We start from the raw sequence: 23735 nt of genomic DNA, 5'->3' as shown, positions 1-23735 counted from the left end.
AGACACAAAAGGGTCTGGTGAAATCTGATCATAAGCTCTGATACACCAAATATTTTGGTGTATCTTCTTGATGGTTCATTTTTATGTGTATGGCCCCTATAACATAGGACTTTTATATGGTAGGAGTGAAAGACCATCCAACAGGTTTCTCAGCTATATATCGAGATCATGCATTACTTGACATGAGTGTAGCTTTTATGTTTGCACAAATGTAGTTTCCTTTTGTTGAAAGTGCAGTAAGAGAGTAGAACTGTCATAAGGACTGAGAGATGACATAAAGTAATGGTCAAAAAAATAAATTACTCCAATACTTAGGAATTGTTGTGTTAACTTTTCTCATAAAATAGGGACATACAATGTTCTAAAAAGTAAATGTTGCATTCTGGTTATGTAGTGATCTGTTGCTGGTCTACAGTGCTTCATTAGCAAAGTAATCTGTCTCTTTTTATCTGCTTAATTATCCCTTTTCCTCTGTGCTGGCTGTAAGAATCTGGATTTTTGCAGTACCAAGGTTGAGGATTTACCCTGTGCCAAATAGTGATCCATATACAGAGAAAGGGTTAGAAATTCTTGGGTTTATTCTATGGTTATTGGTTTAGAATTGGGACTATGAAAATTGCACTTCTTTCCTAAAGACCATTCAGTTCTAAGAATAACTCTTTTTCTGAAATCTTCCCTATGAAAGAATGTTCATGTGCTAATTACACATAATATCCCTATTGCGTTTGCTTGGGTGTCATTTCTTTGTCCTGCTTTGGTTCCCTCTGAATTTTGAGCTGAGCTCTCAGGGGATAAGCGTACTGGAGATCACCATGGCAACACTCTGAAAAATGCACACTGCAGGCGCCAGGATTTGCTGCTGTATCCCTGTGAGATCTCTGCTGATCTGTGGACTTGCAGACTTACTCAGGAGTAAGAGGGAAGGAGTCAGTGTCTGAGAGCTGCTTGTACAGTGCCTATTAAAAATGCTTCCTATGTAAATTGAGGAACTCTGGATATTGTTTGCTGATGCACAGCACTAACATCCAGCATTTTCATAGACTACTGCTGAGATTTCCCTTAGCAGACTGTAAAACCTTCCTTTTTTATTCCACTTAATTCTCATATTAGGCTCCTAGGTCTTAGCTCTCCACATTTTCAGTCAGGACTAATGTGGAACCCACTGCAAAGGCAAAGTTGTTATCTTAATAAAACTTTGTTGTTTTGATAAACATGTCATAAAAATTATAATGCAGAGTTTGAAAGAGGAGAGAGCTCATATCCCTGCTGTTTCCAAAATGAAAGGAAAGGAAAAAAACAAACATTCAAGGAAGAATTATTTTATAGATGAGTGTTTAATGGCAGTGGCTAGGAGAGAATGGCTTCTCTCCAACAGTAGGAAATAACTGGATAAAAGTGTATTGTCTTCCAAGACAAAAATTAGAGGTTGTAGGTTGTATTCTGACAGTGTAACTGTGACATTGGAGTTATGTTTTGTATTACTGAAGTAAGAAATGCACCACATCCCAGTACCTGAATGGTACTACACTTCAAGTTATTGCATGGGGAGCATTAAGCCCATGATAGCAAAAATTCATGAACAAGCAGGATGCAGAGCAGGGATACCCAAACCAGTTGGCAAGGAATGTTTAGGAAAAAAGCGTATTTAAAACCTTCCCTTCTAGGGGTTTTCCAGTTACATTTGTGGATGCATAGAGATCAGTATCCATGTTAAACTGAGGGGAGCTCATATACCCACTCTAAAAATGGCTTATGCATTTTCTGTTAATCGCTGGGAAAAATGCACAGGGTGGTCCTGCACCAGGATCCCAGATCACCCACACAACTCAGTGCCCTAGAAGTCAGGTTTCCTTCAATCTGTTCCTATAAATGTAGAATTGTTTCTTTTACAGCTCTGAATCAAATAGCTCCACATCAGGCTAAAGCATCTGGTAGCAAAGCATCAGAGAGGAATGCAGATGCTTTTAACAACCTGAATTGAAATTTCCCGTTTCCTAAAACAAATGTTCCCACTACGGAGCTGCAGTGCAAACACCACAGCATCATCCACATGCTCCTGTGCTCTGCTCCCACCAGCCAAGGGCATGTGTTCATTTTGAGTGTAGGAGGCCCTGGCATCTAAGTGCAGAGATCTCCACTGCTGTGTTCAAGCACTTGAAATCTGGATTGTGTTTCTACTGGAGATAAGTATAATAATGTTTAGTCTGTGCTCCCCAGACAGGCTTGAGCTTGAGAAAAAGAGCAAAGCTTCAGAGTGCTGACAAGGTCAAAGTAAATCATGTTCTGTGAAATCCAGATTTTTTTGGGGAATTTGGAGGGAAACGAAAGAGAAAACTAATGGTATACATAGTCAGAAGCTACAAGAATGCCACTCTGGTAATCACAAATGCACCTTAGGAATGCTATTTTAATTTTTTGTTATTATAGGGCTGAGAATGGCTTCTTTCAACATGTAACTGTTAACATTAAATTGGCCAATTTCTTTCTAAGGGAAATTAATTAAATGAACTCTGAAAAAATAAGCTATATTTTAGGTGATGCCATATATTTTAATCAATTTATAGAGAGTAAAGCTTCAGCAGATCAAGATCTGAATGTTTGAACACATTCCTGTAAATGCTGACAGAGGCCAGCAGTCTTTAAGACTGACTAAAGTAAAAGTTAAAGGGTTATTTTCATTTCCTGTTTGTCTATTTAAAAGTAATATTAAAAAAACAAACAAACAAAAAAGCCCCAGGACTTAAAAGCATATTTGTGCCTTTTGGAAAAGTCACATTCCCAAGATTTCATCAAGACTTTTTTAAACTTAATGTTTAAAAAGAATACTTACTGGTAATGATGTGGTTATAAGCAACCCCTGAACACCAAATGCAGTTCACAGGGATGCTGTAAGTAAAAAAATCTTCTACCTGCATCCTGTCTTTAACTGTAACCCTAAGAGGAAAATGTGGAGGTTATGTGGGTCACCACTCTGCCAGAATATTTAGCATAAACAGGATAAAACAACTGGGAGCTCACAGAATCTCAGTATTAACAAAATTTTAAGAAATGCTGACTTCCTACTACAACTTCTAGCATCAGCATTAATTGAACCTGGTGTACTTATCTTCCTTTGCCCTTCTCACTAAAATTAGATTGCATACATTTTTGCAGAAGTTAATGGCACAATTATTTACTGCTTACCTCTACTAGGAAGAAAAAAAGCTAGTAGAAAACCATCTAGGTACTTTCATGCCTTAAACAGAATTCTCAGAATAATGGTGAGACTATGGATACTTTCAAGTTTCTCATAGATGAGAAAGTGAGATGTTTAGCTCAGAGAGGCTTCTGATTCCTTTCCTGTACTGATATGTATAGCTCTCTCGACATGTGCAATCTGTGATTCTGTCAGTTCCTGAGGGCAGAGAGAGGAGGTCAAAAAGGTCTGCAGAATCTTTCCCAGAAAAGTATGTTTTGGTGCTAACCAAAACTAATACCCAGTATTGCCTATTACAAGTCTGTTTGTTCCTAAAAATGTAAATGTTTTATCCTCGAGGTTCTTGGACTAACTCATTATTTGAATGTGTCTTGACTTTGATGTGGAAAAGCAATTTCTGCCATGCATAAAATGTTATTGAGAAAAATACATTTTACTGTTCGTATTGTATAAGAATTCTTCAATTTGGCCCCTATTTCACTACCTCAGCCCTCTTGTTTCTAATTTTGCTTTAACCTAGAAAATCCAGGTCTTGAAGAGAATGATGCAGTAGGCAACACTTTCAATCTGTATAGGAAATATGAAACAGCAGGGAATTAATTTCCAGCTGTACAAACAAGGAAAAAAAAGGAAAAATGAAAGCTAGTAGTTTTAAAAATTTCTTTCTCCTTAGATTGGTCTTACACATGGGGCTTTTATGGTGCCACAGTTTCATACTTACCAATAATTGTTTCCTAATTCTGCTCCATTTCTGCAGTAGTATAAAATGCTGAGTTCCATGCAGACAGTCAATTTTCAAGATCCCATGTGGACAACAGAAGCCAGTGTGCTGTTAGTAATCTGCTAAAAGGATACTTTTCCTCTTGTATCAATGTTTAATTGCATGGAATCTCAAATCTTAATGATGCCTGCATGGCTTAAATACCATTAACATCGGGGTGTGCCAATGGACATGGGAGGGCCATTCCTTCAAACAGGAAGCTTCTCTTCAATTAGTCCAGATCATTGCTGAGTGGGGGAAGAAGAACTTTACCAAAATCATTTCAGGAGTAGAACTGGATACTTTCTTATAATAGCTGTTAATTTATACTGGGGTGTTATGACATGGCGTGTAAATGGAGTGTGTCCTGAGAGGTGTTTCCAAAGGGACAAGGGACATTGCATTTGCTAGTCAGTCCTGAGAAAGCTGGGTTTGCCTACATATTGACCTTGGGCTGTGTCTGTCTGTGTTCTGGATCCCACTTGGGCCCTTGGGTCATATCACAAGAAAAAAATAGTGGTTTTCTGAAGGTGCATAGCCCAGCAACAGAGCGAAGGCTGGCACCCTTCAGCACAGAGCTGAAGCCAAGGTTGCAACAGCTTCCAGTTTTATTTTTTCTTTTTTTTTCCCACAGCATGGGGTGCCAAAAAAAAAACCCCAAACATATTTGTGCTCAGTGTACAAGGAAAAAGGTCATTAGAGGGGGCTTGTCCTTGGAGGCAAGGGGAACACTGAAAGCATAGGATCAGTGAGTGTTTTTTTGGATAGCCACGGGTGGGAAAGACAGGTGGGGCATCTGTGCTCTGGGTCAGGGAGGTTATTGGAAACAAGGAAACACCATTCAAACTGCAGCTTAGCTGGAGTTCTGTGTCCAGTTCTGGGGTCTCCAGTACAGAAAGACATGGACCCATTAGAACAGGTCCAGAGGAGGGCCACAGGAGTGGTCAGAGGACTGGAAAGACAGGCTGATAAGGTTGGAACTGTTCAGCCTGAAGGAGAGAAGGCCCCAGGGCCACCTATAGCAGCCTTCCAGTATATAAAAAGGAATCATAAGAAAGAGAAAGACATTTTATTATGGCCTGTAGTGACAGGACAAGGGGAAACAGTTTTAAAGTAAAAGAAGGTAGGTTTAGATTGGATATATGAAAAAGAAATATTTTTCTGACAATGGTGAGACTGGAACAAGTTGCCCAGAGGGGGTGTGGATCCTCCATCCCTGGAAGCGTTCTAGACCATGTTGAATGAGGCTTTGAGCCTCATTCAGAGCATGGTCTATTGGATGATGTCTCTACCCATGGCAGGAGGGATGGACTAGGTGGTCTTCAAAGCTCCCTTCCAACCCACACTATTGAATGATTTCATAAAGCTGGCATCCTGTCCAAAATAAAAGGCATTAGAAGAGATTTTTAGCACTGGCAGGTTTAGTATAAAAGTTTCAATGCAATTAGGCAGGCTTAAAAAGGCTTTTGAAGAATGACTTACCAGAGTAGGCTAAACTAATACTCAGACCCTTTCAGACATGCCAGGAACAAAAAGCTCTGTGTAGGGCCAACTGGTGGCTGGGATTTGAAAGGGTGCTCAGATAGGATGAGGGCCTTACAAACATTTCATTCATCCTTGCTACATCCTGTTCTCTCTGGAAGAGGTCAGGGTCTTTTCACAGTGAAGTCCTTTGGGTGGCTGGGATAGGGAAGCACTGGCACAGGCTTGCTTGAGAGCCTCAGTGGGAAATGACCATGTGATAGATCTCGTGTTTGTACAGAAAAAAGGTTAGTTAATATACACAAAAATAAATGTCTGTAAGTATCCAGCATTGCACAGAAGAGCCAAGATCCTTTTCTTCCCTCTGCTGTTCTCTGAGCTCTGTCATCAAGGCTTTACCATGCAGGAATATCGTTTTGCTAGAAAGGGTCATGTCCCAATTAAGAAGTGACATTTCTATGTTATCATGCTATTATTCACTGTGCTCTTTCTTCTTACTCCATCTTCCATTAAAAAACTAGAAGCCCTGACAAATAACTTATGGATAGTGAAAAATAGCTAAAATCCTTCCATAGGAAATGGTATTTGACAATTCCCCAGTATGAAAAAGAAGTTGCGAAAGTAGCACGGTCCTGATTTCTCATTTACCTATCTGTTGTTCAAATAAATAGGGTCCAGCTAAGATACAGACCGGGATAGAAAGGAGCAGATTAGAAAGCTGTTTATTTCCAGGCATCTTTTTAAAAGAAGCAGTCTTGCACAAGACCTCACAAATGTCACCTGCTGTGGTATGAAGGGAGCACCATACATCTGGTTGTTTCATAGCTGGATGTAGTACAGCCAAAAACTCTTCTTGAAAGCTTTCAGTCATTAAATTTGCTAAACGACATAAAGCTTTTTTTAACAAATGGTACTCCTGCTTCAGTTAGCTGGCTAACATCCAACCCTAATAATTGCCTTCTGCCTATCTAAATTGCTCTGTTTATTTAATTGGACAAGGTCATATGTCAAAAGATGTGTTGGATAGGGTTGGTGATACTAGGACAATAGGTATTATGCCACCCAATTCATTCAGTACAGATCATAGGGATTTTGTGCAAATCACTCTGAAGCTTACAAAGGACTTCATAAATCAAATAGCAGTTCCAGTTAGTTGAAATAAAGCATTATTAATAAAAGTGCTGATCCCTGTCAGGCTACCTAGATCCCTGTGGGAATTTTATATTAATATTGATATAGGACTCCACAATGTATAAGAGAGTCCTGACTTGTACTAGAAATGAAGTCTCTCCACATATATCTACAACAGGTTTATGGCCATCCCATATGGATGCAGTGATGGAGGAGTAAAGGACCATTGATTCATCTAGACAAAGGTGGTTGGCTCTTTCAAGAAGAGGTTTATTCCTCTCACACTTCTGCTTAGAGGCTAATACAAACCTTAATAAAATGTTCCATTAGTGTCATCCATAAGATACCTGGTTAATTTCCTCAAGCTCTGTGAAGTTGCTTGCTGTGCAAAAGGGACCAGGGCTGCAGATGTTGGATTGAGATCTTGGTATTTCTGGTGCCTGGTACAGTGAAATCAGCTGTCTAGCACGAAGTGTGCTAGACTGCTTTGTCAGTGGTCCTAGAAGGGAAGGAAATGAGAAAGACATTACAAGTTCAGGAACTTTGTCAAAGAAGTAAACACCAGTCTTGCTGAGCAACTATTTCTGAGGGGGTTAAACAAACATCTGTTTGTTTAACCACCTAATGGAGACTGATCTGTTTTTTCCAGGTGTATTCAGATGGAGCAGTGGTCTCTGAAATCAGTGGTGTAGCTGTCTTACTGTTTGGATTTTTTTCTTTCTTGTATGGAGGTAGGGATCCATCCTCCTCCCCTAGCTCTTCCTTTGGCAGTGAGCATGCTGTACATAATAGTGAGGATGAGCACAGTGACCTTCCTTTGCTCTTTGAATTACAGCCTCCTCAGTTTGAATACTTACAGTCCTTTAATATTAAACCTCTCTTGCTGAAGGCACTGTACAGTGCAAGTAGGGACAGTTCAAATTCTTTGCCAGAAAGTGAGAGGGACTGGAGTATTTGAATCCCACCAGTGTTACTATTTTTAACATCAGGGGTCAATTATTTCAAAGAAGTAACAGATGCACCCAACACAGTAATTTCTTATCCCCATTCAACTCTGTAGACATTTTCCCTATAGCTCTGTCTTCTGGGTGGTTGTGCTGGTCTGTGGGATGTCCCAGAGGTTGGGACAGTTTCTCTAAAGAGTGAAAAAGTAAATTGCTTACACTTACCATGTTCTCATTTCATTCTTTTCTGCAAATCTTTGTGCACTCTTAATGCTTTTACTTTGTCTGAATTCCCAAGTTGGTTTAATGTTACTGAATGGTTATATCAATTTAACTGAATACTCGTTTGACGTAAGCTCTAACTGTGTCTAAATAAATATTTATATTCAGTCTAAAAAAATCTAAATGTTAAGTATTGGCTTTAAAGTATTATGTGCCTTATTTCAAAATCTTATTTAAAAATCAGATGAGTCAAATAAGTATAGGCGAAGTTGAAACTTCAGCAAGCATGCTCATCTAATTATACTTTTACAGACTGCTACACATCACACCATAGAAAAAGCAGTGCAAATCTATAAACATTCAGGCAAAAAATGTTAGGGATTTTTTTTTCTAGAGGTGGTAGATCAGTGCTTTTATTAAGTCAGTGGTGAAACTATATAAGAATTTCTTGTCATTTTGTTGACAGAGGGTGCTTTCAAACATCAAGTTAGCAGGAGGGGTAGGATGGCTGGCCATATGCTGAGCAGTGTGGTCTAATTTTCCCTACTGCACAGCCATAGTTATTCCTAAAAGCATGGAAGCAGTGCTCTTGCATGCCCTTTATAATGGCCTCGTGTGGTTAGACCTGAAGCCAAGAGGCTGCAGTTGTAAACTGTTGTGGTGGTGGAGACCAGAACGAGAGGCAGAGTCCTGGCTCCATCTTCCTCCCTGTAAGGTAGGAGAGCTGGGGGTGGTGGTGAACTTCTCCTGGTTGTTGTAAGCAGGGACCAGCCAAAGTGGAGTGGTTGCCCTTTACAGACACTCCAGTTTGAAAGCTAAGTGGAACGACACATTTCTGCCTGAAGTACTTGGGATTTTTCTGCCTGAAGATATTTACCCAAAACTTAAAGGAAAGTGTAATACTGCAGCTGATTTTAGCAATGTACTGCAGCTTTCTGGGTGCTTGTTTTGTTTTTTTGGATCTTGATATGAGATGAGTTCTCATTTTATGTCATGTTTTGCACCCATGTGTCTCACATCCTTTGCAAAGGACTTAAGTCACTGTACTGCAGTACTGTGCCTGGAGACTGTAGCTCAGCTTCATGGTGCAGTAGCCTCCTTGCTCTAGCTCTTGGTGAGTTGCTCTTACTTGATTTCTCAGAGCAATCAAACACTTATTTCAGAGATATAAGAAGAATTATCCTCATTGTCTCAGATATCCTTATATTTCAGTATTTTAGTAACTAATTTCTTAATCTTTCTGCCAGTTACAGTTCATGCCTGCCCATCAAACAAATGGAGAATAGGGGTTGAGTTTCCTACTGTCTTTTCTTTATGTCATCATTCAAGTACTGCAGAAAGCTAGTGAGAAATCTGTTCAGATGCTCATGTGCAACTTTTATTGTTTCCTGTGGCATATGTTGCATAATTATTTGATGGTAGGTTGTATTAAAAAATCATCTACAAAGCACATAGCAGCATATACAAGTCATTTATGCCTTGGAGTGCAGCTTCTCTGGTGTGACTGCAGAGGTTGTGTAAAATGTGCAGCAAAAACTGTTGAAAAGAGATTTCTGTCCTCTCAGACTGGTTTCCAGCTTTGTTTTGGAAAGGTAAAGTATGCAACAGGGAAGTTTCCAGTGCTTCAAGGCTTTCCTGTGCCCAGCAGGTTCTCGCCTCACAGAACCCCACAGAGCCTTCAGGGAGCCTGCATAGTTAGCCTGCAGCCATGAGCTCAATGGTAGGCATGTATCAAGCTTGGAGATGCAATGCTTCCAGTGGCAGTCAGAAGTGCACAGAGCATTAGCTTCTGAGTGCCTTTAGAAATTCACATTGAAAAGCCTGGGCTGAAGGGAATTAATCTTGTGCTAGCCCTCTGTGGTGGCTCCAGATCCCTGGTACAGCCTATCCAGGGCACGCAGCACAAACAGGCAAATTCCCCTCTGCGGTGATGGGAGTGATAATACTTTACATTATACATTTCAATTAATTGGATGCTATTACTACCTGATACATAGGTCATTGCTCCTAATTAATTAAGGGCCAGGAAGGTATTTAGCATTTTGCAAGACGCAGATGAAGACAGATGTCCATTTGGGAAATTAAAATATACCAGTTTGAGCATTTTATATAAGACCAGATCAACTATAAAAATCTGATATCTAGACAGACCCTAATAAACCTGATGAAAACCAGGTAAATTAGATCAGTTTAAAGCTAACAAAAGGTAATAGAAATGTTCTAAGTTGTCTGCAAAAATGCTTTCAGGCAGAAGGATTAGCACGAAGTATATTTTTACAAGGATTAGGGAGAATACTTTACAGGATAAACTAACCCATAAAATTGCTCTTTTTTACTTGAGTCTATAGATGGACTTCTCTTGTAAAATATGCAGCCTGAACAAAAACTTGCAGTTTTCATCTATTGCAATAATAGTTTGTTCTTTTCTGATGCACTATGCATAAATTTGGAAGTGCTCCTGAAACAACTGAGCTATGCATTCTGGTTCCTTGCAAATAAGACTATCCAAATTGTTTTAGAACATATATATGAAATACTGGAATTCTGACAGTTGTTTGGGTAGGAATTCAGATTATGTTTTCAATGACATCATGCTCTCAGGCATATTTCCTATTATCCTTACACATCAGCACAATAAACTTTATGTCTTAATATACCCATATACATTTTCAGCTTATTTCCTTTTAAACAGTTGAAAGTCTTTATATATGGTGATTGTGTTTGAAGAGTTTCCTAGATATATAGTCTCCAATAGAAAGTGTAGGCAGTGTTTGAATTTAGAGTTTATCTACTGTACAAAATTTCTAAATACATGGGGCAGCTACTGTAAATTCAAATTTGAAATATATATACCAAAGTACCTAATGTACAAAGCAATCATAAAATATACTTGGCTTAGACCTTTTAACCACATCACTGGGTGCTGTAAAAGAAACATTTAGCCTAAGAGCTCAGAAGATGCATGATGAAAGCTGCCCAACAGAAGTCTTTGAAGGTTGCCTGAGTAATTAGTCTTGTGGGATGAAACTGGTCATGCAAGGAGGAGGATTTACACTGCTTTCTATTCCCCTTGTATAGTGTAGCTGGCCTTTATTGGCTCTGCTAACTCATGTATCCAAATGGACTTAGCAGTGAGAAGAAAAATACTCCACCAGCTGCTGAGCAGCCTTGCAGTGACCTCTCCATCCTAATACAAACACAGGGAAGAAACTCCTCTTCTAACAATGAGAATTCCACTGTGCTCTGCAGCAGCAGTTTTAGTGGAGACCACTTTTCCACTTGTTAGCACTGGCTGTTTCACAAGGCATGCTTCTGCATTTATTCAAGCATCAAAACACAACGGGGTCTGGAAGTGGGATCATCCTAAGCAGGACTTTGTGTGAAGCAGATGCTGTGCCCAACTTGTCCTGCAGCTCCTCTGCTAAGAAAGTAGCAAGAGTTTGCATGGCTTTACTCATGGGTTTGCATCTTTTGCCATGGTTTATTTTCCACAGGGATGCCTTGGCAGCATCTATTTAAACAATAGGTTAAGGATGCACTGTGCTGCCAGAAGTTTGGAAATTGCTGCTCCTTTGTTTGAGCATGGTTAGCCCAGCTCCTCAGTCAAAGGCAAAGGGTTTAGAGTTGCCAGTTTTTAGGAAGAGTCAGCTCTGAGTGTTAGAAAACTGAAACCAGATGCTCTATGTACAGCAAAAACGAGGGTTTTTCCTTTCCTTTTTCTTTTTATAGATACATTTCTGAATCTTGCAGTTGTTTTAGGTTACAATACTATTTGAGAATGGTTTGATCATACAATCAGCAAGCAGATAAATAAATCCTCCAACCAGCAGGTTGTTAATGGTAGGAGTGGAAGGGACGGTCTGTTTTTCTGTTTCTATTTACTTCCATGCATCTCAAATTGCATCCTCTGATCTTTAGAAGCATGACTTTTGGTTCTCAAAAGTCTTTGAGGAAACAAAAGAAAGTTGTAAATCTGGGACCAGTAATTATACAGACATATTTTGAGAATTAGATTTATGATATTTTCAGGGCAGAAAGGATCATATAAGTATGTGCACTTACTGGGCAGCAGCATTTCCAAGTAAAAAAAAATTGCACTCTGTAGGAGTGGGGAGGCCTGTTCAGTGCTTAATGGGAACTCATAAGAAAAAATGGAGTAGCTTTTTACCAGGACCTCTAGGGATAGGATAAGGACAATGGTTTTAAACTGAAAGAGGATAGATTTAGATTAGACATAAGAATTAAATTCTTCATAATGAGGCTGGTGAGAAACAGGAATTGGTTACCCAGAGAGACTGTGAATGTCCCATCTGTGGAAGTACTCAAGGCCAGGTTGGAAGGGGGTTTGAGCAGTCTGGTCTATTTCAAGGTGGCCTGCACAGAGCAGTGAAGTTGGACTAGATGATCTTTGAAAGTGTCTTCCATCTCAAACCATTCTATGATTCTCAGTAAGTTTATGCATCATCCTCCTAGAGCCCTCAAGACAGGCATGATAGGTCCTAGCCTAGCTGGCAAGTTCAACTGGAGTAGGTTCAGAGCCCACCTATGACAATTTGACTGATTTTATTAATGTCTGTCACACGTGTGTGAGAGTCATTCTGTGGAGACTGTAGTTTTGTGTTCAGCATGACTGATGACTTGTAATTTTAAAGGAAGGACCTCTGTTTTGGAGGGGTTAGGCACAGACTGGTGTGAAATAGGCAGCAATACATTTTAATCATATGCTGTATCATGCTCCTTTTTTGAAATAAGTGTTCCTGTGTTGGATACTTCTGAAACAAGGAAAACACATTTTACGACTGTGTTATGCATCCATAAAAGAGGATTTTACAATTCTTTTTGCTGACAGGCCCTTAAGTAGATAGGCTGCTGTCAGGTAGGTAGGTGCTGCTGTCAGGTTCATGCAAATTACTGGTTAACTAGCTATATAAGTTTGGAGTGCAATACAATGGAAGTACTTAGACGTGTATAGAGTGTCTATCCAGGCAGATTGGATCAGCACAAGTCAGCACAGCAGTGCTGTTAGAGCCAGGGACACTCCATTCATTTAGATGAGCCTCATGTATTTATTAAAGCAAAAAGAAAACAACAAAAACAAAACACTAGGAAAAGCTAAATGCAAGTGAACATGCTGCAATTACCTTTTTTGCACTTGTGGCAGCCAAAAGCCACAATAGATAATGAGTAAGTGTGACTTGGAACATACAGCCTGCTCTGTATGTGTCCTTAACTCTTTATACTGTATGGTGTTTATTTTAGCATGTTCAATTTTCTGCAGGCACCTTTCTTGTGGATTCTATTCTACTCATCTCCCTTTAAAAGCCTTACCAAATATTTACCATGTGCCCTTTCTTGCTATGCCTCTGCTTCTCCAAGCTGTTTCTGCCCTGCTGTCATGTGTCTCCCCATCCTCTCCCAGCTCCACTCTCAGCTGCAGGAGTTCTCTGTCTATGAGCAGAAGCAGCTCCCCCAGTTTGTTGTTTCTGCTGGGTGGCTCCATCTGCACCAGCTCATCTCCACGGCTCCCTGAGGCAGGACTCCAGTTCATCCAGCACCATCTCTTCTGTGCATTCATTCCCTCCCACTCCCCAGGCTGGAGTGAGCACTGAGTATGGAGAGTACCAGCAGGTGCTGCCAAGTTAAGCATGTCTCACTGTGTTTTTCTTGCTTCTTGCTTCTGGGAAAGACATAGGAAACAGAGAGAAACAAAAGAGGTGTTTCCAGGTGAGGTTTGAAAAGAGATAGGAAGTCAATAAGGCAGTGAGTATGTCTGAGATCCCCATTGAGATCTGAAAATTACCTGAGGTTCCTGTTCCTTTATTTTTCCCCCTTTTTTTTCTTCTACCTCCTACTTTGTAATCTGAGACTTTACACAAGAGTATTCAGGCTGTTGTAGCAGCACCTGTAAGAGAAGAGAACTTGGAAGCTGTGCCTAAGAAAAAAAGAAACTAAGAAGGTGGGGGGAGGAGCTGTAAGAAAATGAGAAAAAATGTGTAAGGCAAGAAAAATAAAGACTTTTTAAAAATTGTCATGAACATAAATCTGAAGGACAGAGAGAAAAAAAAAATCTCACTTTAATCTCAGAGTGATCAAAATCAGTAACACCAACATGAGGATACAAATGGTCCAAATAAAAGTTTAAAAAATTTTAAGACAAACCAGATAGCTCTGATTTATCTCCAGTGGCAGAGGATAGGAAGACTCTCTATTCCTCATCTATGTGTTTCTTAGCTCCTGACAGTCAATAAACTTTCAGTTTCAAGAGTTTTCCTGTCTACCCCTCTCTCTTTGTGGCTTGCATTATCAGCTGCCTGAGTACAATGTATATTGTAGTACTCTATTGAGTGTGTTCAATAGCTTCTCATTTTCATAGAACTTTTGTCCTATGTCTCAATAGTCCTAGATAAATCACTGGCACAGATAGATAAATACATGAAAATTAAGAATGCAGGGATCTGTTAAACCTAAATACAAAAACAAAATAAAGAGAAACAGAAGAGTAAGAAGATAACATGGTGATGAGGCAGGGAATCACGCAGCAGACACACTACCAAGTGAGTGGTAGAATTGGAAGGAAAGGATTTTTTTTCATTACTCACCATATTTGCATTTCATTAATTTATAAGTTAAAGTTTATTTACCCCACTGATTTATAGGGTCAGCTTCATATGGCATTATCATTGCAGTTTATACATGGTTCTTGCTTGTATTAAGCCCTATGACACTGTAATATAACAGGAAGACAAAAATGTTGGCTCTGCCTGGTGCCAAAATTCTGCATAGCTTTAAATGTCTGTGTGCTGTTCTGGAGTTGTATCTTAGTGAGGAAATGCCGGCTCTTTGCAGCTCTCCTCTGGCTGTGCTGAGGTCAGCAAGGGGCACATGCAGGTTCACGCTGCTGACACGGGCTGGTGCTGCTGCGAAAGCTGCGGCTGCAGCAGACATCGGAGCGGGGTTTGCTGCTTCTGCTTTGAGGAGGATGGCAAGACTGATTGCCTGCCTGTGAACTCCCAGTTTGCATTCATACATGCTGGAAGTGTCCTTTTGACTTGAATATTTCTTTGTGCATGTGATAAATGGTTAATTACAAGGTTAATTACACAGAAGAACTGGTTCTGGCAAGGAAGGAGCCAGAGTATTTTGTGTTTGTTTCCACATGGTCATGCTCACATTCCCCCACGCTGGAAGAAAATCCGCCTCCTTTCTGGCTTCTTCCAGGGGAAGTCCGAGACCAGTCCTTGAAGATGACCTTATAGCACTGAAAACAAGCAATTCGTTGTTGAAGCATGGAGCTGGTGACAGAGTCTCCTTTTACTATCAGTATAAATGCATCTTTTTCCTTGTGCTGCAATACCCTTATTAGTGCAAGGAAAGCCAGCAAATCAGCACTATCCTAACTCCCTGGGCTTTCCTTCCCATGCTACAGACTCTCATTTTCTGCAGGTTCACCAGCTAAAAGAAAATAATATTTTTTCCTGGGTTGCAGGAGGGATAAAATAACCTAGGAGTTACATGGAGCTGGTGCGTGTGCATGAGGCATCCCTGCTTTCTGCTGGGCTTCTGTGGCCACCTTGCATAGAGGTTGCTGCAGGAAGTCATCCCCCCTTGAAGCTCAGGCAGCTGCAGCAGGTGTTTACCCTTGTGGCCAAATCAGATTTGGCCATTTGCAGGATCAGGTAGCATAAAAGTGGAAGTGGCTTTGGGAGTGTCTGGAGTGGCCTGTGGCCCTGTGCTGACTGCAGACTGATTCAGCTGGATGTTAGTCCATAGGGCATCACTGGGATTAATGCTCAGTGAGATTGTAGATAAAAATAAGATTTTTTTTTTTTTTAAGAGATCTCATGGCTTCAACAAAATCACAAAGCAGGTCAAAGAGGAGATTCTGTGGGTTCAGATTCCTGACAAGTCAGCTGCTTGCTATTAAATGCATCATTCAGCTGCTTTTCTTACAGATCAACTACATCTTTGTAACACCTGAAAAAGTGAGGCCTCATTAAAATGAGTGCTTCATTGCTACTGAGAGAATGGAAAAAAGACGCATGTAGAGTCCCAAACTGAATGGGAGATGTGGTGGTCCAGGAAGGTGTGAATGCAGGTCTGCTTCTGCAGTGTTTCTCTTCTCTGGGTGTGCTCCTGCCTGCATTAGGGCTGAGGCTGGAATGTGAATGTGCAACCCTCTGATTTGGGATATATTATGAACACTTGTCTTTATAATAAAAAATAGGATTTGAAGAGACCTTTCTGGCATAAGCTAAGCTTGTCTCAGTGTAGTTTATAATCTGTAATTGCTGGTAGTGAATGCTGTCAGATGAGGTCTTTCCACAGCAGCTGTTTTTATTGACTTTTTTTTAGGCTGTTTGGCACTGTAAAATCTTGAAAGCATTTTCACTTAAAGAAATTTTATTTTGAATCCTAACACCACCCAAAAAACCCGTCCTTGCACTATGGCAGAATCTATGGTGCAAACGATCTTCAAAATCAAAACATTGCCAGGTCTGACTGAAATGAACCAGGGAATTCATTAGAGTCTCTGCTTCGAAGAGTGCATATAAATCTGCAAAGTGCTACTCTTCTCTTTTGTTTACCTGCTGATGTTGCAGAAACAGGACATTATTGGAAGTTCTGGAGTGCAATAGCAAAAATTTTTAAGCATTCATTTTCTGAGTCTCATTACCTGTTGTTAATGCTCTTTTGAGTGACTCCTAGTTGAAAAATTCAGGCTCACATGGCTCCCTCTTGCTCTGAATTTGAATCTGGATCAGAATATTAAATACTTTAAAGTTCAGGTGTGCATGGATGAAAGGTTGTGATTCCAACTACTATTAGTGTTATTAATTTAGCTTGAAGCTAATAACATAATTATTAATATGAATTCTGAATTTTCTAGCTGTTTGCCTCAAATTTTTAACACAGTCCTGCCAATTTTGCAGAGTTCATGAGCATCCTTGTCATAGGTATGCTGGGATGCTGATGGATATAGAACCTACTGTAAAAGGCAGTTGTGTTTCTCAGCTGTTAATACAATTGCAATGCCTGGAGAAACCTTTTCTAAGGTGGGACAAGAAAACATCTCTGTTTGGCTTGGTGGTATGTTTTACTGTGATTGCCAGGGTACTAGAGTTGGATGACATACCCTGTTTAATCCCCTCCCTACCCCTTTGAAGCCTCTGAGACGTGAGAAGAATTTGGTGATCTTTGGTAAATGATTGGTTGTTCAGGTTCCGAAAACTCATATTTTTAACTTGTGTGAAGGCTGATAAGGATGTAAGCAAAAGTAAAAAAAAAAAAAGTCCTTAAAATTCCCTTTGGATCATCTTGCTCATACAACATTTCCTCATCCTTTCAAATCCGTCCTGCTGCCCTTGAGATCCCAGTTAACCAGGCTGTGGGATGCCACAGTGTCTACTTGAGTTAATGGGTTATCTCAAGCAGTGAGTTATCTGAGATCTTTTTGCTGCTGATATCCCAGATCTTCTGAAAGATGAGAATTTCCAGAGTGATGGAAACATCTTCTTGCTCATGGCCCTTTCCCAGGGGGAGCATGCAGTGCATACTCTCCTCTCCCAGACACTGCTGGCCTCTGCTGATGAGTAGGCACAGGATATAGATTTACTCCTCTTCGGACCAAAGTAAAACTCATTCGTGACAGATGAACCCATGGTATAGGTATATTGGGTTTGCATAGTAAGGGTTTGGTGATGGAGACTATAAGGGTGTTTTCTGTGAGAAGCTGCCAGAAGCTTCCCCCCGTCCAACAGAGCCAATGCCAGCTGGCTCCAAAACAGACCTGGAATGGTCAGGGCTAAGTCGCTCAGCAATGATGGTAGCATCCTGGGATAAAAGATTGAAGAAGGGGAAAAAACTACTGTGCAACAGAAGCAAGAAGAGAGTAGTAAAAAAAGAGTCAAACAACTCTTTAGACACCAAGGTGAGTCTATAAGAGGGAGGAGGTGCTCCAGGCACCAGAGTTGGGATTCCCCTTCACCCGTGGTGCAGGCCATGGGAGGCAGCTGTGCCCCTGCAGCCCATGGAGAACCACAGGGGAGCAGAGATCCACCTGCAGCCCCTGGAGGACCCAACACCTGTGGACAGTTCGTACTGGAGCAGGCTCCTGGCAGGACCTGTGGCCTGTGGAGAGAGGAGCCACACTGCAGCAGGTTTGCTGGCAGGATTTGTCACCCTGTGAGGGACCTGCCCTGGAGCAGTCTGTTCCTGAAGGGCTGCACCTTGTGGGAGGGATCCACTCTGCAAAAGTTCATGAAGAACTTCAGCCCATGGAAGGAATCACTTTGGGGAAGACCATGAAGGACTGTCTCATGTGGGACAGAGCACATGCTGGAGCAGGGGAGGAGTGTGACAAGGGGGGAGTGGCAGAGACGTGTGATGAACTGATTGCAGCTGCCATTCCCCACCTCTCTGCACTGCTTGCAGTGAGAAAGTGGAGAACTTGGGAGTAAAATTGAGCCCAGGAAAAAGGGAGGGTGTGCGGAAAAGGTTTTTTAAAGTTTGGTTTCAGTTGTCATTATCCTTTTCTGATTTTAATTGGCAACAAATTAAAATAATTTCCCTAAGTTGCAGCTGTTTTACCTGTGACAGTAATTGATGAGTGATATCTCCCTGTCCTTATCTCAACCCCTGATCCTTTCATCATATTTTTCTCAAGCCGTTTAGCCAAGGAATGGAGTGACAGAGTGATTTAGTGGGCACCACAGCTTATTCTTGATATAAGAAACCCAGGTTTTTAGTAACCTGAATTTGTGTTTCTGTGTGTCTTCCATTTGTTTTCCCAGGGACTGCAGGAAACACCAACAAAATGCACAGGGACTGAGGGATGTAACATTCATTATTTCCTTGACAAATCTGCAATTTTCAGCTAGTCCTTTTAACAGAAGATCCGTGTTAATATAACTAAAAAATATATAACTAAAACTAAAAAAAAAAAAAAAAAAAAAAAAAAAATTATATTATTGACAATTACTCAAACAAAGAAAAAAAACAACATATAAAAATCTGTCTTGTGAAAACAAGAAAAACTTGTGTCTTCTACACCAGGAATAGAAACAATATTAAAGTATTTTGTCCATATGTTACCAGTTTACAGTCAGTTTAACCTGATGGGAATTTTTGTTCCATATAAAGATAGTCTATACATCTTAGCAAATTGTGTTTTGAGAAGTGAAAGGGAAGGAAAATTGTTCCTTTTGAGCAGTATGGGCTATCACAACATCTAAGGAAGAGGATATTGGTTTCTCATTCTCCACAGTATGACCTCCCACAGTTTTCTGACCCACAGGTCCCATCTGCTAGCAGCAAACTGTCACAACTATAAGACGCCATCATAGTGATCACTGCTCTCATTGGTTCTACCAATTTTGGATGTGTGGCACAGTATATCAACAAAATTGTTCCTTTCTGTCCAAATCCAAAACCTTTCTAGTATGTTGCCATGCTTTTTGGAAATAGGTGTGAATCCTGCAGTGTTGTTTCAGGTCATTCATTCTCTGATCCATCACTCATTTGTTTTAGGAAATAGTAGTAAAAGTTGTAACTGGGGAAGAGTTTACTTTTACCTACAGTTCTTGAAAAAGTAGGAGCTTTCAAATCCAGACTGAAAATCTGTTATCCCCTGCTTCTCATACATTTTTCAGTTTCTAGTTTGACTTCTTTTGAGCCCAAAACTGAAAGCTGAATTCTTTTCAACCTCTGGCACACTTAATAAAAGCTAAAAAGTTAATCAAAATGAAAGAGAAGAGAATTTTCATTCATCTTTCTCCAAATAGCTATGTCATTGGAGTGAATTCTTTGGATTTTACCTTTTTCGTGTCACAGTTTTTGAGTCCTTTTTACCAATTTTTTTTTGAAAAATTTATTTTGTACATCTTTTGGAGTCCCTCTGATTAAGGGGAAGTTTGCTGGAAGAATCACAGTTTTCTGCCTCTCGCTGTTAAAGCATATCTGTACCTGCCTTGCTTGGCAGAAGTGCTTGTCTCTAGACCAGAATTTCAAGTAAAAAAAATCTTGTCTGGACGAGATGATTTAGCAGGGCTTAATTAAGCATATATGTGAGTAATAAAGAAATACTCCACAAAAAAAACCCACAAGTTAAAATGGCAAGATTGTTTCTTCAGTGAAGATTTTCTTGTCCATTGCTTTTTGGGAATAACACTTGTTTTACTTCTCAGTTATTCCGGTTTCAGACAAAATTTGGTATTATTTCACTTACAGCTGAAGCAAAACTAAGAAATTAATTAGAGTAAAGCTAAAGGTATATCAAAGGCTAAGTTGATGGGGAATGGCTGGAAAGGTGAAGGTTCCTGTGTTCAGGCACAGCAAATGACTTTACACTGAAGAACACCTGCCAAGTCCAGGCAGCATGGTGCTAGTTCTAGTTCTTAGGGCTGTTTGTAATAATGCAGTCAATTTGAAGCTCATTTTGTGCTTGTAGATGCTCCTTTTTTTTTTTTTTTGCATGCCTTTTGAAGAATTGGGTGATATTTAAGGTTATTGGTCTTGCATGAGTAGAAAGATACAAAGTTATGGGTACTTAGTTTGAAATTGAACTCTGTGGGGCAGAGCTCTGGTAGTTGTGTGATTACAAACACAGTGTCTCTTTATGGCAGTTCCCCTGTATGAAGTGTTCTCCTGGATGCCTTGTGTTTCCTGCACATAAATCCTAGAATTTCATATTTCTTGTAGGAAGCAGTAGTGGGGACAAGAGGCTGGATGGAGACAAGACTTAGAGAGAGAGAAAAAATTATGTGAGCAAATGCTCTGTTGGTCTTCTTATATCCTGAGTCTTGTAAAGGCTTAAAACTAAGAGCAAATTGAGGGTGGAGGGTGTGTGGCAGCTCTCAGGACCAGGGCATGACTTAAGAGTAAGCCACCCAGGCCTGTGTGTAAATAGAATATGTGACTAAGCCATCAGAAATGCATTTCCTGTGCAGAACATCATGGATTCCGTGCTCCAGCCTATGCTTCTTACACCTTTTCTCTTGTGTTTATACAACGTGTTCATTTAAAATGGAAGTTTTTCACAGCAGGAGACTGCTTCTTGATACATTTCCAGAGCACCTAATTCAGCACAGCAACCGTGTTAATAACAGCTCTGGCATTCTTATCACACCAGCTGGTCATAGAAGTATTCTTCCAGCTGCTTGTCCCAATTAACTTAATAACAGGTGTAAGTGGCCTGTGGTTGTAGTTCATCTCATTTCATGCTATTTGCTTTTTAAATTTTCTTAAGCCTGCTCTTTGATAAGTGAAGGAGAGTTTACATCTGAATCTCTTCATAGTGTATGTAATTTTTATTTACTATTTGCTTTGGAGAGAGGATGGAAAGTGAAACTAATAAGGACAGAGAATCATGAACTGTTACCTTGCATAGAGATCTCAACTAATCTGATGGGGGTTGGCATTAGACAGGAGTGGCAAGGAGTAAATAACAAAAGCAAACAAATAAACAAACAAAGATAAGGCATTATTAATGGAGAGTGCATGTAGTTCTGAATAATTTAAGTAAAAAAATTTATAAGTAAACAAGGCAGAAAATAATAGGGAGAAAGCATTACCCATTTTTATACAGAGAATTAATTAATCCTCTGAGAGACTGGTTTAGACATGCAAAATTTATTTTTTATTCTGGTTCTGGCATGGACCAGCAAGACTCTTCGTTCTTCTGGGACAATGGCAGGAGTATTGCAAATGCAGCCTCTGTGTCCTGCATGCCACCAATGGACAAAATGGGGGTTTTCAATCCACTGAAATACAGGAATGTGGAGGGGAATGAGTACAGAAATTAAGGTACAATTAATTATTTTCCATTCATTTAAGGCATATTTTACAAGTAGAGTTATTTATGGGGGTTTCTTTGAGAGCAGAGATTATAATAATCTAAAAATAATTACTTTGTGAGAAAAGCAGGACCAAATTAATGTCAATTTTGCATTTGATCCTTTTTCAATAGGCAATAGAATTATAAGAACATTGACATGTAAAAAACTGTATGAAAAAACACTGCAGTAGTGTGTCAAGCTGGTTTTTTATTTCATTGAAGATAACTATAAGGGATAGTATTTGAAACTAGATGACAAGCATTATCACATATCATTTAGTAATGGAGAAGTAAGATGGGATCAAAGCTGGAAAACTGAAGTCATTGGAAGCATTAAGAAAAGAGAAGAATTCAGAGGAACTCTGGGCTCCTTAGAGCAGGTCAACTGTTGTTGTAAAGAGATCCAACACTTCATTACATTGCAAAGCATGTGCTAAAGTCTGTGTGTCTGGAGAACAGGCTATAATTCTTAGCCTTTTCTTGGTCACTGTCATAGGAACTCAATCTATCATTAGAAAGTCCAGCTTGTGCTGCTGGTGACGTACTCTCTTGTCTTTGGCATCATTTTATAGCTAGTACTCAGTTTGGTACATGATAGGAGCTTCAGCAAAACAAGATAGAAGTTAGCATTTTATTTATCCTGAGTTACATTTAGTAGTTTTTGGGGATTTAGGAGTTCAGTTCACTCTGATTTTAGAGCAGTTTTTCTCACCATCGCACGTGTATTTTCTCCATAGAGGAGCAAAACATGCTCAAATACTAGAGGACAGGCATTGTCTTTACGCATTGCTGGCAATGCTGCGCTGGTTTGGGGAGCTCACAGATGACTTAGGCTCACAACAAAAGTCCTTCCTTCCCTGCTCAAACTTTTACATCCAGGCTGTTAGCATTTATTCTTAGTTATCCAGTATAAATGATAATTCAGCCATTCTCTTTCACATCCCACCAGCATCTATCGCTCAGAATAGTAAGTAATATGTGACAAAGGAGCATGGTTCCTTTATTGTTATTTTTTAAAGTTTTTTTTTCAGTTTCTGGTTTTAGCATTTCATGTTCTTTTCCTCCTTCCATGAGACTATTGCTTGTTAGATTGCTTTGTTAAATTTTTCTCTAGTCTTTTCTGTGTTTTTAATTGTTTCCGTTCTATTTATTTCCTTTCTATTTTATTTCCTTTCCTCTTCTATTTTTTCATCACTCCAGATATTTTCAGATTTAACTTGAGATTCCCTGCAAATTTACAGGTTCTTTTCTCATCTGATTAAAGAACCCCATGGCTGACTTTGAAAATGAAGATATGATGGATGTATTTGATCCTCCTCCAAACAGTAATCATCTTCTTCCCCTAACATCAATGTGTCCAAGCATGCCACTTTTTGTTTTCTGCTCTCAGAACTAAACACTTTGAGGAAACATAAACAAAACGTTCAGGCCTTAGGAAGTCAGCCAAGACTCTTCATTTAACTCTTAGATTAGAATTAGACCCCTGCTTACAAGTTTCAGAAGGTCTTTCTCTAATTCCAAACAACAGGTTATCTGCTTGGGAACTAATTATGAAAGGGATTTTAAAAAAGGTAACAGAATCATACTCCCCAAAAATTTTTAAGTGATGTTCTTAGGACAGATTTGAAACTATTAAATTGCAGTGCTCTAGTGAATGAAAGTGTTGGAGTTTAACGCGTACCAGCAGAAAAAGGCAATGTTGCATATTAAGGGGTTTACCATCTTCTAGCTTCACATTGATGAAGGATTAGTGTAATGCCTTCTCAAAAAACATCAGCAGCCAGATCCAGACTTGCTTGTATGCAGTGGAAGGTTTTTTACTTTCTGGGGAAAGCTCACAATACAAAATGTTGCCAACACTTTTATGTAAATTCCCCACACACACTTCTTAAGGAGGAGCTACCCGAAACTGGGATTTTCCAAATTATTTTTAAATGTTCAGCAATAAATAATTGACACAGTATGATGCAGTCAGAACAAGCACTACCACATTTTGTCACTCCATGTTGTTTCAAATTGGCTGTTCTCATTGTACTTTAGCACAATCATGTAATCAATCTAATTGGTTATATGATCATCATTTAGACATATGACCTTGCTAAATCTTTCCCCAACAGATTCAATTGCTAGGCAATTAACAGGATTTGAGGTTTTCCATAATCTTCATGC

At 39.7% G+C, this 23735-nt stretch overlaps 1 protein-coding gene across 2 annotated transcripts in view; it reads left to right on the top strand.

Annotated features, from left to right (window-relative positions):
* PLXNB2 (plexin B2) overlaps positions 1–23735 on the top strand; it is a 249495-nt gene that overhangs the window by 146820 nt on the left and 78940 nt on the right. The window lies entirely within an intron of this gene.

Source organism: Lonchura striata, chromosome 1A (assembly GCF_050655825.1).
Source record: "Lonchura striata isolate lonStrDom1 chromosome 1A, ASM5065582v1, whole genome shotgun sequence".
NCBI lineage: Eukaryota > Metazoa > Chordata > Aves > Passeriformes > Estrildidae > Lonchura > Lonchura striata.
Note: the sequence above shows the minus strand (reverse complement) of the source record. Positions and strands in the feature narration are given on the sequence as shown.